At 43.0% G+C, this 15,334-nt stretch overlaps 1 protein-coding gene across 4 annotated transcripts in view; it reads left to right on the forward strand.

Annotated features, from left to right (window-relative positions):
- nlgn2a (neuroligin 2a) overlaps positions 1-15,334 on the forward strand; it is a 229,545-nt gene that overhangs the window by 154,525 nt on the left and 59,686 nt on the right. The gene's annotated exons all lie outside the window — the stretch shown is intronic.

Genomic DNA, 15,334 nt, shown 5'->3' on the forward strand with positions numbered 1-15,334 from the left:
CATGTAAACATGAGATGTCTGGGTGACTTTGCGGAAATTAGCTGGCTCCAAGTGGGCTTTGAGCAGATGTGAGTGGTGGAAAAAAGCAAATTGGAATTGGCACCCGATCTGACAACTTGGCAGTGTTCTTACCTCCCGTCCTCGATATGAGTGTGGTAAATCGAGTGCGGCCCAATATGGGAATAAGATGAGGGGATTTGATTATTTATTTCTTTTTACTTCCTCCTTTTTGGCAGGTTTTGTAGATGTCAGCAGATCCTTAAAAATACTGCTACCTTTTTGGAGTTGAAGACGTTTTATTTTTGGCGGCTAATTGGTGACATTTTGCTTTAATTTTCAAAATAGCTTTACTACAAGTCTGTTCACCGGAAAACACACGCTCGACACGTTCAAAACCAACATGACACAAACCATTTATGTGTCGTGTGCGGGCACATTTTGCCTCTTTGCACTCGCCGCGTACTACACACTGTTCAATTATGCATTAGATATACCATGGATAATGCATGACATGAATATAGCTGATGTGAAATACTCCGAGGAGCCCCTACACCTCCGACATTATTCATATACTGTGTGGGCCCAGTGTGCATTCACATCCTAAGAACATCTTGACTCCCAAACTGATTTCCTAGCAGGGGGTTCTCCGTCGTCCCCCCTCCGCTCTTTGCCTCTACATCTTCCACGCGAAAATGGATACATACAGCTGGTGGGGGGTGCTGGCTAAGACTATGATTATGTACCGCTCTCTGTTCACACACTCACACAATATTGTCTTGTGACAGATTTCCTGGCAGGATTGATATTCATGTGAGGATGGATAAGAAAAGGGAGGGCTCTATCTTCCCTGTCCTCTGTTGTGAGAGCTCCATCAGGAATTCCTTCGAATCCAACGCTTTTAATCCTGCAGCCAGCCTCCCACACTCCATACTTATTCCTCAGTGTGACTTCACACCTTTTTCCATCTTTCACCGACTCTGCTTCAACCCCTTGCTATATCTATTCTTCCACTTCCATTTGCCCCCCTCATCTCTCTCTCTCCGAATGTTAAATAAATAAATAAATCTCCAGATAAGTGGTTTGTCAGCGGAAAGAGGAAATTAAATTACTACTCCAGTCGTTAGTTATAATTAAAAAAATAAGTTGTTAACTGTTGTTATCCGCCCCCACGAATACCAGATTAAAGTTGAAATATTCAACAAGCATATCCCACGATCTCCTTATAATAATGAGTCCTCGCTCTCTCGGTTGATGAAGCACTTTGCTGTTTCGCTGCCACTAAAAAGTTAGAAAAGTGAACTCATTCTAAGTTGAAAATGGGTTACCAAAACAGATTGTATTGATTGAAAGGATGGCACGACTTAGTTGTTACTTGTCGCTTAAATGCAGATTAAAAAAGAAAATCTTTCTGTGGTGAATAAGACAATGTCAAACTCCTGAAGCAGCTGCTTTTTTACAGCGTAGATGAGGCTGTGGAATACTTTCAAAGATAAAAAAGGGAACTGTCAGCAAATTACTGAGTAGAGCTCAACTGGTACACTGGCATGGCTGATATTATCGGCTGATTTGAGGCTATTCCTTAAAGGCACAGTGTGAAGGATTAGGGGGAATCAAGTGGTGTGGTTGCAGATTGCAACAAACTGCGTTCCCCTTCGCTCACTCCTCCCTTTCCAAGACTGCGGACTGCATCTTTACCGTTATAACACTACTTTACTGTAGGAGCAACGTCAGTCAGACGGCGGCTGGTGGTACCACGGTTTTGCAGTCTGCAGCTCACCTTACTGTAGTTTCACAAGAGAACTACGGTGGCTTTAAGGGTAATGTAAAAACACGAAAGGCTCTCTCTAGAGCCAGTGTTTGGTTTGTCCGTTCTGGGCTACTGTAGAAACATGTTGGAGCAACATAGCGGACTCCGTGGAGAGGACCCGCTCTCTATGTAGATACGAAGGGCTCATTCCAAGGTAACGAAAACACAACGATTCTTAGTTTCGCCAAACAACACCAAGCAAACATGTTCTTTTTCTGCAAGTGAATTACAAAGTGTTACCATGTAATGGAAGTGTGAAATCTGGCAACTACTACTCTCTCCAACTCCGCTCGTTCTTCCCTCCGTTGCTTCTCTCCATCTCCCTCCCTGCCACAAAAGTAAGTAGATGAGTTGAGACGAGCCCCCCCGACCTCTTCATCCATCTATACGTCTCTCTATCTCTGTGGTATCCAAAGCCAGGCGGGGTCAGAGTACAGTAGTTCAAAGTAAAGCCTCCTACTTTCTCTCACAGTTTGCCATTCCTCCTCCTCCTCCACCTTTCGTCCTTCTCCATCTTCATCTCCTCATCTCTCCCTCCATGCCCCCCCTCCCCACCCTTGCGTCCTCAGCGCTGTAGGTCAGGCCAGTTCAGAGCGTCAGGATGAGCAGTCAGCTCCCGTTATGACAGCCTGTCCAAGTGAATACACCTTCCTCTCCTCGCCCGCTCCTCCTTCCTCCGACCCTTCTTCCTCCCTGTCTCTCTAAGAGGCAGCTCCTCTCAACTCTCAGTCCTTCCTGATCCCACCCTTCCTCTCTCGCTGTGATCGCACCCACTGCCCCTCTCTCCGCCATCCTCTTCCTCTTCTATCTCGTGCCCCCATCCAGCCGTTGTCATCTTCTCTTCCTCCCCTGTAACCCCGCGTTGGCCCTCCCATCCATCACCGGCTCTCCCTGTCCTCTCTCGTTGCCATGCATATGTCTCAAACCCTAATAGCTGTCCCTCTGTCTCCGTCTCTATCAGTTCATCTGTCTCCTCCTCTCTCCTCTCCGCACACACCACCACCACCACCACCACCATCACCCTTCCTCTGTCCCTCATCCGTCACTCGCTTCATCTTTTTTTCCTCCCTCCATTTCTCTCCTGTTTTTGTACTTTTTCCTAATGAAAAGATCCGTTCGTTCTGAACCTGGGGATCATTCATCTTCATTTTCTTGCGTTACAAGCGGTCCGTCTTTTCATTAATCTTTAGCACTCCCCCTGTCTTTCTCTCTCCAATCTATCATCTATCTGCCTCCTATATGTAGCTCCTCCAAACTTCAATCCACTCTTTCTCAGATGAAGCTCATTCCCATCTGAAATATATAACCCATTTACCTGTACGTGTTTATTTGCAGGTACAGAGTAGTAATGTTTTCTACAAGTGCTTCGACTTCATCAATTAATGATGGGACAGGATAAAACCTCGTAAAAAAAAAATCAGCTTCAGTCTGCATCAGCCCACAGTTTAATTGCGTCCAATAAAGAGAATGCTTTTACATGGAATGGAGCTTAATTCAATACACTTTACAATATATAACCTTGCAACATATTCCCTATGGAGATGTTTAGTGTTTCTCACTGAGCTGTTAATGCAGCCAACACTAGAGAACGTGCCGAGCTGTGATTCTTATTAGTAAACACTTTAACAATGACGATAGATTTGCGTGACAGTAGAAGCCCCCGGTTGCGTTTTCATTTTAAAGTTTTAAAGGAATGATTCAGCATTATGGTAATTATGCTTATTCGCTTTCTTATATTTCGAAGATTGATATCACTCTCATGTGTGTCCCTTAAATATGAAGCTTTAGCCAGGAGACGGTTGGCTTAGCATAAATTTGCATTTGAAAAGTGAAGACAATGCAGACGTACTTTAAACTTGCATTCTTTCTAATAGCCAAAAAGAAGTCTGGTTGTATAGAAGTCTATTGGTACGTGTCCACAGGGGCGTTTTTTATCGCGGGGGGACGCGACGCTTTCCAACATTGGACGCTTGGTGTGCTGTCCCTAGAAACAAGGCGCTCGGATCCTGATTGGACGAACGCTTTCCCGCCGCTGGCTGCTGCTCCCAGCTTTCAAACCGGAACCAGTATGGAGGCTTGTTTGGAAACTTTCTTCTCTTATTTCACGAAAATAGTTCACTGAAATGTGTTTCTGAAAACATTTGAGGCGAGAAATAAGCCACGCAGTTGATGAATCTGTCTTTAATTTGGATCGACAACGTTTATTTTAAAAGATTATCGGGAGTTTCGAGAGGCGGCGAGCCGCGTCGGACGCCCGTGATTTGCATAAAGTAGACGAGCCCTCAACTTTATGCAAATAAGGAGCGGGTGTCGTGACGCCTAGTCTCTCGAATCGCGACGCCACGCTACCAGAATGCATTGCGCGGCTGCTTACATAGACAATGAATGGGGAGCGTGGAAAGCACGGAGCCTGTGGACACGTACCGTATGAGAAAATGAGCCTACTTCTCACTTGATTTTTTACCTCAGTAAACATTATAAACATGAGTTTATGGTCTCAATCGCTAGTTTCAAGTCTTCTTCAATACAGCATGATGTTCATTTAGTAAATTATGGTCCCATTTAGAGCCAAATAGACCATAAAGCAGGGGATGCTTTAGGGCAGGGCTACCTTGTGATTGACAGGTCGCTACCACGACGTTGTCTGGTCTGCGTGTTTTTAGATCTTTAAACCTTTCACAGTGTGTTTTCAGTTCATGAAAATATTTTTTGTTGCCTAAAAATGTCTTATAAATGTAAAGGGACTCTTATTTCCTGAGCCCTGGACATCCAGAATGACCACCTCATTACTGCTCTGCGTCAAGTCTTATCTGCCCCTTTCCCTTGAAGTGATGAAAATGCAGAGGTTGCACTGTTTGGTACCTGACCCTGACCTCTGACCTCTTGTCGGGAGAGGTCAAGAGTAAAGAGAGTTTCCACGGAGAAATCAATAACACATCACATTATGATTGTTATCATACTAATTGGTGTCATCAGCGGCCAGTATTGAGGCCAGTGCTACTGTTATCTTTCCAGTCTCATTAGTTTGCACACCAGCATTAGCAAATGTCACATTTCCCCTGGTTTAAATTAATGGTTAACATAAGCGCTGACAGTGTTCATTTTTCCATCTCGTGTTAGCGTTACTCGAGTTTTCCCTCTTCATTACTGTGAATTAGCAGTTAGCATCAGTCTGGACAGTGCTAGGTTTCCCCCCCCCCTTCATTGGTTTGCATTAGTGGTTAGCGAGGACAGTGCTAAGGTTTCCCTAGTCATCTCCCATTAGCAGCTGTTTAGCTCCGGCTTTCCCTTCCCATTACTGTGACTGACAGTGCAGCCGGGTGGAGGAGAACGGAGCACTCAGAGGACGACAGACCAGCGCGCATTTCACTCTGCTTATGCATCCAACACACACAAACACACACACACACACCGAGCAGATGACACACAAGCCACTACTGCCGTAGTACAAAGCTGAGATCATCATAGTAGCACTTTGTATTTATGTGATATTCAAGTACGTAACACTTGCATCACTTCACAACGATCCATACTAGATTTTGACAACACTTTGTAAAAAATATAATGTATAAATTGTGAATTAATAGTTAATTAGTAGTTATTTTACTGTTATTAAACAACAAAATGATAATTAATAATGTATACTAATTATTAATAATATTATAATTTATGATATTTTAACAGTTTATTGTTGCACACACTATAACATTTTATATACTATATATATATATATATATATATGAGTCTGTTAATAATGAATATATTATTTGTAAACTTTAAATAAGTTGTAAAACATCAATAAACATTACATAGATAGTAACACTTTTTTAATGGTTAATAATTAGTTTGTTAAACGATCTATAAACATTGTTTGGGTGACTATTATAAAGTTGCAACTGATCATTATAATACCTTGTTAAATAGTTAATAAATAGTTTGTAAAGCATCTATAAACATTATTTAGATAGATAGTTAATACTTTGTTAATGGTTAATAATTGGTTTCTGCTCCATATATCTATGTAATGTTTATAGATGTTTTACAAACAATTTCTTAATGATGGTAATCATTAACAAATACTTAATATAGTATATAAAATGGTATAATGTGTGCAACAATAAGCTGATAATAAATAGTTTACTCATCAGAATGTAATTATTACATTATTATGTTATTATATAATATGAAATGTATAAACTATTTATTTCATATTACACAAACTAATGATAAAATAACATAAATTACTACTAATTAGTAAACATAAATGATCATTTAATTGTTTAACAATAAAATAACTATTTATTTGGTTTAATTAATTTACCATTTATAAATGAAGTGTCTCCTTATACCATCATGCATCGACTTTCTTACCATTGTAGAGAACTAATGACTCACTCACCACCAAAACCTGCGAATGGCCACCCACCTGGCTAATGACATATAGAGTACACATCGAATCAGTTGCCCAGTGAGTCTCATGTTATTCTTGACAGTTACCGCAAGCAGGCAGACGCCTACATGCACACACACACACGCTGACGCACACACAGGATCAATGGCCACCGATGGAGCTTGGGTGTGAGCCCACAGGAGGCAGAGTGTCTCTTTTATCCAGTGTTTCTGGGTCATGTCTCTGGTCTCTCCATATCCTGATGCAGTGGCTGCCAAGATCGAGTGCCCTTGTAACCGCACCTCATCGCTATCATGTTCCGGGTTTTGATTGTTATTTTTGGGTTGTGCTTGTTTTTTGGACTTCTGTTTTAAAGCAGCTGAAATGAAATTCATACCCGTAATATGTCTTAACCCTTACCGTTGAGATTAACTCATGATACATGTGTTTAAGATGATCTGAGACAAAGCCTTATTGGAATTATTCATGAGTGGATTTCACCTATGATAAGGCAATAGTGGAATTGTTTCTTCATCTCTTTCTTGATAAGAAGGACACAACTATGGTGTGCGTCTATGACTCTGAATATATTAAAGCTCTTCAAATATAACATTGTGTTTCCGACAAAATGCATTCTCAATTACGTTTCGAGGTTAAAGGGACTGTTTGTAACTTTTTAAGCGTATAAATGTAGCGGGTCGGGACACATGCGCGCTCGCATATGCGCGTTCGCGTGTGGCCGCTGCCTCTCCTCCTCTGCCTGCTCTCTTTCACTCAGACAGAGCGCGCGTTCTCGCTCAGCTCGCTCCACCTCTAGACGTGAACGCGCGCTCACTCCACACTGCAGAAGAGTTAGTTTAGCTCTGAGAATATCTAGTGAATGTAGAGTAGACGTGGGTGCAGAAATAACTGCTGCAGCTCCTCCAGACCAACAGAGGTTTTCCGTGTCTTGTGAAGTGACGGAGCTCTGCAGAGAGACACGTTGTAGTCTCGTTACCGACCGGGTGCCGGTGTCTCCTCTGCTCTCTCCGGCTGCTGGCGGAGAGAGCAGGGAGACACGCTGCAGAGCCCCACTACATCAGCCTGCGCTGAGGCAGGAAAAGCCAACACTAGGATCAGATCTAAATCATGTTCATGGAGAGACCTTCGTCTGGTCAGCTAACATTACTGCCAAGCAGCTGAAATATAGAGTGATATTGTGCTTTTAGCTGACGTGTGTCGCCTCACTGTTTTGAGCGACGCTCGTTCAGGTATATTTAGAGCGAGCACAAGCACGAGCCCGACGCTGATTTCGCTGTCCCCTGCGTGAAAGACCTGTGTTGACCCACCAATCCACCCCGACCTTCTCCCTACACAGACTTCCACAGACAATGATTAGAAACATATTTGTGATATGTCAAAAATAAACGTTATCCAGGAGAAAATATGTTTCATTGTATGGGAATGTATTTTTTAGACCAGGCTGAACTACAGCGATACTTCCTTGTCTGAAGTCTGTCTTGTCTGCACCAGAAGCCCAAATAAGCATATAACTTGCCAAAAAAGTCATGTTTCTGCAGGCGAAACCTGTTTACTATACTACTATCGACTTATATACAGCTCTACTATAAACTATAAATGCATTGACTGAGGATGTGGAAGAACCGGAGCACTTCTAAGAAGCATGAGTCGATGTTGCTCAATGATCCTTGAGCGTTGCAAGACTTGAGAGACCACACAGTAAAAAGGGGTGAAGAAATCCAGGGTGCAGAGAAAGACGAAGAGAGAAGAGAGCAATGGAGTGAGTTATCAGTGAGAGCAATTGGGAAAGAGGAAAGAGGGTTGATGAGGGACGGCGATGAGACTAGGAGAGTTGGAGAGCGAGAGAATGTACGCGAAGTATCAGCGTTGACGAGAACGGAAAGGACGGATCAGGCAAGCGAGAGGGACACCAATCAACACCTCCTGATTGCCTCAGGTGTCCCAGGGGAAAGATCGATCTGTGGGGAAGAGGAGGGAAGAGGGGTAGGAGGAAGGAGAGATAACCACTCCAGACACTCGTCAAAGAATACAAAGGGGTGTCATATCTTCCGCCGTCTCTCTGCAGGCCACTCGGGGGAATGAGCCGAGATGGCGCAGATGGTTTGATGTTTGTTGTTGACTTGTCAGTATGAATGCTGAGACACTTCTTTCCCGAATGCATGTACCGGCCAATTTGTCCACCCATCAATCACTCAACATTTGTGTATGAAAGTCATTACCTAAACCAAATACAATTCAAAGCAGTAAAAGTGGAAGGATGGGAGAGTGATCGTACATTTGCCAGCGTTGCTTTTCCTCATGGGAATCGAGGATGTGGAGCTGATCTCTCCGAGCGAAACAGTTGTGACATGACGTGTTCCCAACAAGTCATCCTCATAAAACAAAAAAATACGTTGTTTGTATTTGACCCCTAGAACAACAACCACACAAACACAAGTGTTTCCTGATCTGACTCCCCTATCGGCAGGGCAAACATCATTTGGTACTGCCTTCCAAAACTGTTGGATTGCAAACAAGAATGTTGTTTTGTAACGTCTATTGTTAAGATTTGGTTAGGTTTAGTCACAAAAAAAAGATTTGGTTAGGATTATAGAAAGATCGTTGTTCGGGCCAAATTTGCTGAAACGACTGATACTGTTGTTTTTTCTTTTAAAGACAGTTTTCTTGGTCCCACTAATGCTGCCTCCATGTTGCTATAAAAGTTGAGACAGTCAAGCTGCAGAACTGCTACTTCATGGACCTTGTAGTGAGATTGTTTTTATAAACTCTGGTTAACAGTTACACACTTTACTCGCTGCGCGAAAGCTCAGAAAAATTGACTTTGTGCCTCGCTTTTTTGGTGCGTAATATTTTCATTTTGTGTGAAAGTACTCATGGCAAAATCAACAGTTCGAAAAAATCCATTGACGTGCGAATTAATCACACACAAAAAAAAAATGCCCCCGATGCGTAAAGGCCTTACGGCGGTAGAATCTAAAAGGACCTAATAGCTCAGAGTTCGACTATGCTTCTTTTATTCAGAGGACAGAGACATGCCTCCAAGTGTTTCTTAATCAAAGTTCAGTCATCCATACTAAGAGTGGGAGCAATAAAGAGGAAAGATTGACCCAATTATGCGTACCTGCTGATTACCTTGTCTTGGAAGCACAGACAGGCACTCAGTCTACGTCACCGCGCAGACCTCCCACACACATCCCGTCTCCGTCCCTACCTCTGGCTCATTGTTCCGCTCGTGACTTCTAATCACAAAGACGAAGGCTGCGATGGGAACTAAACCGGCCACGGTCACGTTCATGTTCAGCTGACCCTAACATGGGCGGAAATCAATGTCTCCTGCTCTCCTCCACCCTCACTCTGACTTCCTCTCCCCCCATCACCTCCACCTCCCCCTTCTCAAGGTTGCTAATGAATTATGAATCCCTCTAATTCATCTCCTCAGCAAAAGTCCTACATCTCTCCAGCTCCGATAGCTCACAGCCCGCTCGCTGTCATTGAGAGCGAAGGCGGCGAAGTCAAGGAAATCGAAGGTTGCCGTATTGTTGTGTTTTTCTCCCTGCTGGCATTTAATAAATACAGATGCAGATAATAGAGCGAGTCACAGAGAGAAATCTGAATGGAGCGTGTTGGCCTTGAAAAAGAGACTGACTGACTGAAAAGCTGTGTTTGATGACTTCAACAAAAAGACGCAGGGTTCCAGTATGCAGTTTCTCACATTCATGAGCGTTATTAAATCAGATTAAACAGGAGGTTCACAATTTCACAACACCTCTGCTAGTGGTGATAATTAACCAATCCACCGCTGTTCTCGTCTTTACATGTTTTCACAGCAGTGACGTTTGCTTTTGAGATTATGGTGTTTTTATGTGGGGGTTTTTTTTTGTATTTGCATTTCAAAATGCTGATATATTTAGTCACCAGAGGCTTTTAATAGCATTTATCCTTCCACTCTATGACCTTTTTAAAATAAAGATGTAAGAGCCTCAGTGTGCTTCAAAGAAAGTGCTACTAAGATGGTCTAAGGCTTTATTTCTACTTCTGCGCTTTCCACTGAGGCTACGTGCGTAGGCTCCGTGGCGACACCATAGCTGACGTGTGGCATCTCAAAAATGGGTTGCAGCAGACACCACGTGGGGACCACGTAGCGAAGCCTAATACATTTATATCGGTACTCGTTATTGGAAGATTGGCCTTTTCCCATTTCCCAGTTTGTACATCCTCAATTCCTTTCCTTGCCTCCTCTCCTCACGTCTTAGTCCCGCATCAAAGCATGACCATTTTCAAAAGGGGTCCCTTGACCTTTGACCTCCAGATATGTGAATGAAAATGGGTTCTCTGGGTACCCACGAGTCTCTCCTTTACAGACATGCCCACTTTATGATAATCACATGCAGTTTGGGGCAAGTCATAGTCAAGTCAGCACACTGACACACTGACAGCTGTTGTTGCCTGTTGGGCTGCAGTTTGCCATGTTATGATTTGAGCATATTTCTGATGCTAAATGCAGTACCTGTGAGGGTTTATGGACAATATTTGTCATAGTTTTGTGTTGTTAACTGATTTCCAATAATAAACATATACATACATTTGCATAAAGCAGCATATTTGTCCACTTCCATGTTGATAAGAGTATTAAATACTTGACAAATCTCCCTTTAAGGTACATTTTGAACAGAAAATTAGCGATTAATTTGAGATTAAGCGTGATTAACTACGGACAATCGTGCAATTAATCGCAATTAAATATTTTAATTGATTGATAGCCCCTAAAATAATCATATCCCTCTCACAGTCGGTTATTTGAGGAGAAAATCCTATAAAAAAACAGGAATACAAACTTCTCCGACCCAAGACGGTGAAGTGATATTGTGTCTAACTTCAGTTTGAGAACAAAGTTTAAACTTTGTGCTCGGCAAATGACCTCCTCACTCGTTGCTTAAGAGACCTTCAAACAGAGGAGCAAAGGACAGTGATTTCATTAGCCACTCGGAGTGTGTGTGCATGTTTGTGTGTGTGTGTAAATGTTAACGATATAAGAAATGGAAGGATGGCTAAATGAAAGGCGTGTAAAATGTCAACTGTGCACATGTATGTGTGTGTGTGTTTTAATTTTCATTATTGCTCCCATCTCTTTCTCCCTCTCTCTCTCTTTTGCTCGCTCGCTGCCTGTCTCTCATGCTCTCGCTTTGCAATTATAACCTCCATTAATTATGAATCAGGCCCCGGATGAACGGGGCGAAGCCGCCGCTGCCACTGTCGTTCCAGCCGGGCGGCGGAGAGACCTGGCAAACTCCTGAGCTGTTGACGTCGCCTACGGTAGCGCTGCGTTTTTTAATTTTCCATTTATTAATTCAGGTCGTTACTGGTATGAGCGAGGAGTGGATGGAGGGAGGGAGGGAGGTGCTGGAGGGACGGAGAAGGGGTAGAGCGCGGCATATAGCTATAATTATCCCACATTATTAGTAATGATAATAATATTGCTGAGAGAGTGGAATTTGTTTGCCCCTCGGCCTCGCCCACTGCTTCATTTCTGTTCGGGAGCGATGAATTAATAAAAAACTTTCCGCCGGCTGGCTGTTTGACTGGCATGTGACATTCTCCCTCTCTGCCGTACACTCTTTCTCTGCATATTTCTCCAGGTGGCTGGCTCACTCGTTCACTGGCAAAATAGCAGCGCAGAGGCCCACTTTCAGGGGAGTGAATATAGGAAAAGAGGTGTAATCAACTAAATTGAGGCAAAGCGCTGTACTTTGTCCACTTCAATTCACCAGTGACGAGCGGCGTGCGTTCTGACATTTTTGCCCGTGTGTGTGTGTGTGTGTGTGTTCCTCGACAAGGTGACTGCCTCGTAATCAGGGGCAGCGAGTGCAGACGGGTCGGGCCGGGAAACGCCCCGCGCTATCTGACAAAATTTCATCACTAAACGCCGACACTAGATCACCTCAAGTCACCCTAAGCAGTGCTGCATGACTTGACAAATCTCCTCGTCTTTTAGAGATGTTTATTGCAGAAGTCTATCATGAAAATACCACCTAGAGACAAGTCTTTAAAAGTCCCACTCAGGTCGGAGATGATGGTTGTTTTTCGGAGCGCAGATAGCTAGAAACAAACTGAGTGTTTCTCCTTGTTGATGACAGAAAGAGCCTTTTCAGGTCAAAATGTTTCCCTAATTAAGTCCCACTCCAGTATAACACCCTGATGTACCGCGTCTGAAACGCTTTGTTTTGCCGACCAAAATCCCCAAGTGAGTGTGGAGTAGACAGTGTTCGGCGCCGGCACGTCTTGTTCGGTTCAAGGTGAACCTGATGAAGCTTCTCTTAATGAGACACCTCTATGTTTCTCTTACTTCCTTAACTCTGAAAGCTTTGTTTCCCCCCGCTGTATTTTTTGTTTCTCCTTATTTCACTTTGCTTGTTTATATCTTCATATCCTGATCGCCTCTCCTGATCTGTCTCACTCCCTCCCGAGGCCAACCGTGTTGTGATGCGTTGTTGTCATTCATAAAACGTCACCTAAGAACCCCCTGTACTCCCCACTGGCCTCCGCTGACAGATCGGATGCTAGGAATGAGTAGGCGAGCGGAGTCGACGAAAGCAATTAGCACGTTGAGGGGCTCTGTGTTGTTGCATGTCACTTTGGTTGTCAAGTTAGAGCTCCGTCTTATCAAGACCGAGGGGTCATTTGTCTTTCAAGGAGGTGTGTGTGTGAGTGTGCACATGTGTGAGTGAGTTTTTCTTATTTTTTTCATCAGCTATAGCCATGATCCTTGTCGAGGACTCTTGACTTGTAGTGTTTACAGCAGTGGTGGAAGAAGTTCTATTTAAAGGTGCAGCGTGTGGGATCTGGTGGGATCTAGCGGTGCGGTTGCAGATTGCAACCAACTGAAACATCTCCCGTGTGCCAAGCGTGTAGGAGAACTACGGCGGCAAACGCCAGTGTTTGGTTTGTCCGTGAAGAGGACCCGCTCCCTATGTAGATATGAACGTCTCATTCAAACGAAAACACAATGACTCTTAGTTTCAGCTGATTACACACTAAAGAAAACATAATATTATTATTCATTTCTGCCAATAGACCCCCCCTAAATACTACATACTGTTCCTTTAAGTAAATGTACAAATACAACAATGTAAAAATACTTCATAACGAGTAAAAGTCCTGCATTCAAAATCCTACTTAAGTAAAAGTACAGAAGTATTATCAGCTAAATGTACTTAAAATATTGAAAGTAAAAGCACTCTGCTCAATTGGCCCCTGTGACTGATATAGTATTACTATTATGATATGATATATGATGTATATTAGATCCTATATTGAACTTTTAACTACTTTGGGCAGTTGTGTAGTTTAGTTACGCCACTTTAAACCACAATCTTTTCCTAAACCCAACCAAGTAGTTTTCTTGGCTAAATCTCACCAAGTTGTTTCCTGTTGAAGACAGAAGTTTATTTTGAAAAGACCGTATGGATGTAACGAGCGGAAATTGACACGTGTTGCTGGACATTCGTAGGAAAATGCATTAAAATGAGGAATAACTTTTCGTAAGATAGCATACAAACCGTTGTTATGACGATACGTTGCAGGACTACACATTGAGCACAGTCAGAAGGACTCAGATTAACTCACTTACAAGTGAACAATGACAACACATGGGCTCGAGAGAAAGAAACAAGGTGATATTTTGGCTAGACTAGATTGACTGAAATGTTCAATATAACCTGATGACTAAATAAATAAAACTATTCTAAAATAATTAGTTTACTTTGACTAAGACAAGACTTTTATTCAATTAAAACCTGACAAAGAAACAGGATGAGGTTGACTAAATATGATTAAAACTAACAAGGACATTTGACACAGGATGAAGACTAAATAAAAGAATAGCTGATAAAATGAACGCCAGTGAAGAAACACTGTCTCGGAGGGTGTTAATACTTAATGCAAACAAGTATCTCGTATTAGTTTTGTAATTAATTTAGATCGCTTTGTAGAGATCTATTTTCAGGCTCTTTTTTTCAGTTTATCAGTGTCATTAAATCGACTTTGATTCAGTGCTGTGAAACAATAAAGGTGGTGAGTGCTGTATTTTCCACCACTGGTTTACTGATGCTTTCTTCATCCCCTTACACACAACAACCCCACACACACACACACACACAAACACACACACACTAATCGACATTCACATTGTTTAAAGTGTGATCTTCTATGCTATTCTGCTGTGAAATAACTCAAGCCTGGATACAATAACAATTAGCAAGTCTAATGGCGCATCGACTGCCTTCGCCTTCCTTTCGTTTGCTCAGCACCCTCCCTCCCTCCTCTTAGCGTGCTCTGATCAACATCACAAGACGCCCCGGCGGAGCGATCCATACAGTGAGGTCATCGCTGCTCGCTACAGTGTCAGGCCTCACACGAAGCGTTTCATCCGAACCTGTTGCGGATTACGGACGCTCATCTAGCGGCGCGCAAAATTAACGGGTGATGTCACAGGCCAGCGGCGACAGACAGCTATCATTAGCATCTTAATCATCGTGGTTATCTGATAGCCATCGCAGTGGCGGTGGCGGTGTGGGCCAATTTCAGCCCCATGCTGAATAGCCATCTGATCTTTACACCAACAGGGTCACACTGAGTGTAACCGGAAATCATCTTGTATTCAGGAAATGAAAAACCTATATCATCTATCACGCCTTGGCATGTTCTTTTTTTTGTAATTGGAGCCCTACAGTGTGCATTTAGAATAAACTTACACGCTCTGTAATGCAGTGGTTATCTAAATAGTGTAATCCTGTGAAACATGCCAGTCAAGTCATCTTATCAGCGCTCAGACATACCATCCACACAAAAACCTAATCCTGCGTTATGTGCTAATGGAAATGTGGATGTACACTGTATGGGTCCCCAAAGAAAACAACAGTATTAAGATGGCTTAATGCTCTCATCTCTCGCTCACACATGAGCATACGTACGTAAACACACACGTACCACCTCCGGTTTCCGGTCGGAGAGGGATATTATTTAATGGAATCATGCTTTTTCCGCTCTTATCGGCCTTTCCACAGACACCCCGTTTGCCCTGCCAGGAAAACAATGAGAGCACAAAGCCTTTTGTTAGG

Source organism: Sebastes umbrosus, chromosome 22 (genome assembly GCF_015220745.1).
Source record: "Sebastes umbrosus isolate fSebUmb1 chromosome 22, fSebUmb1.pri, whole genome shotgun sequence".
In the NCBI taxonomy this organism is placed as follows: Eukaryota; Metazoa; Chordata; class Actinopteri; order Perciformes; family Sebastidae; genus Sebastes; species Sebastes umbrosus.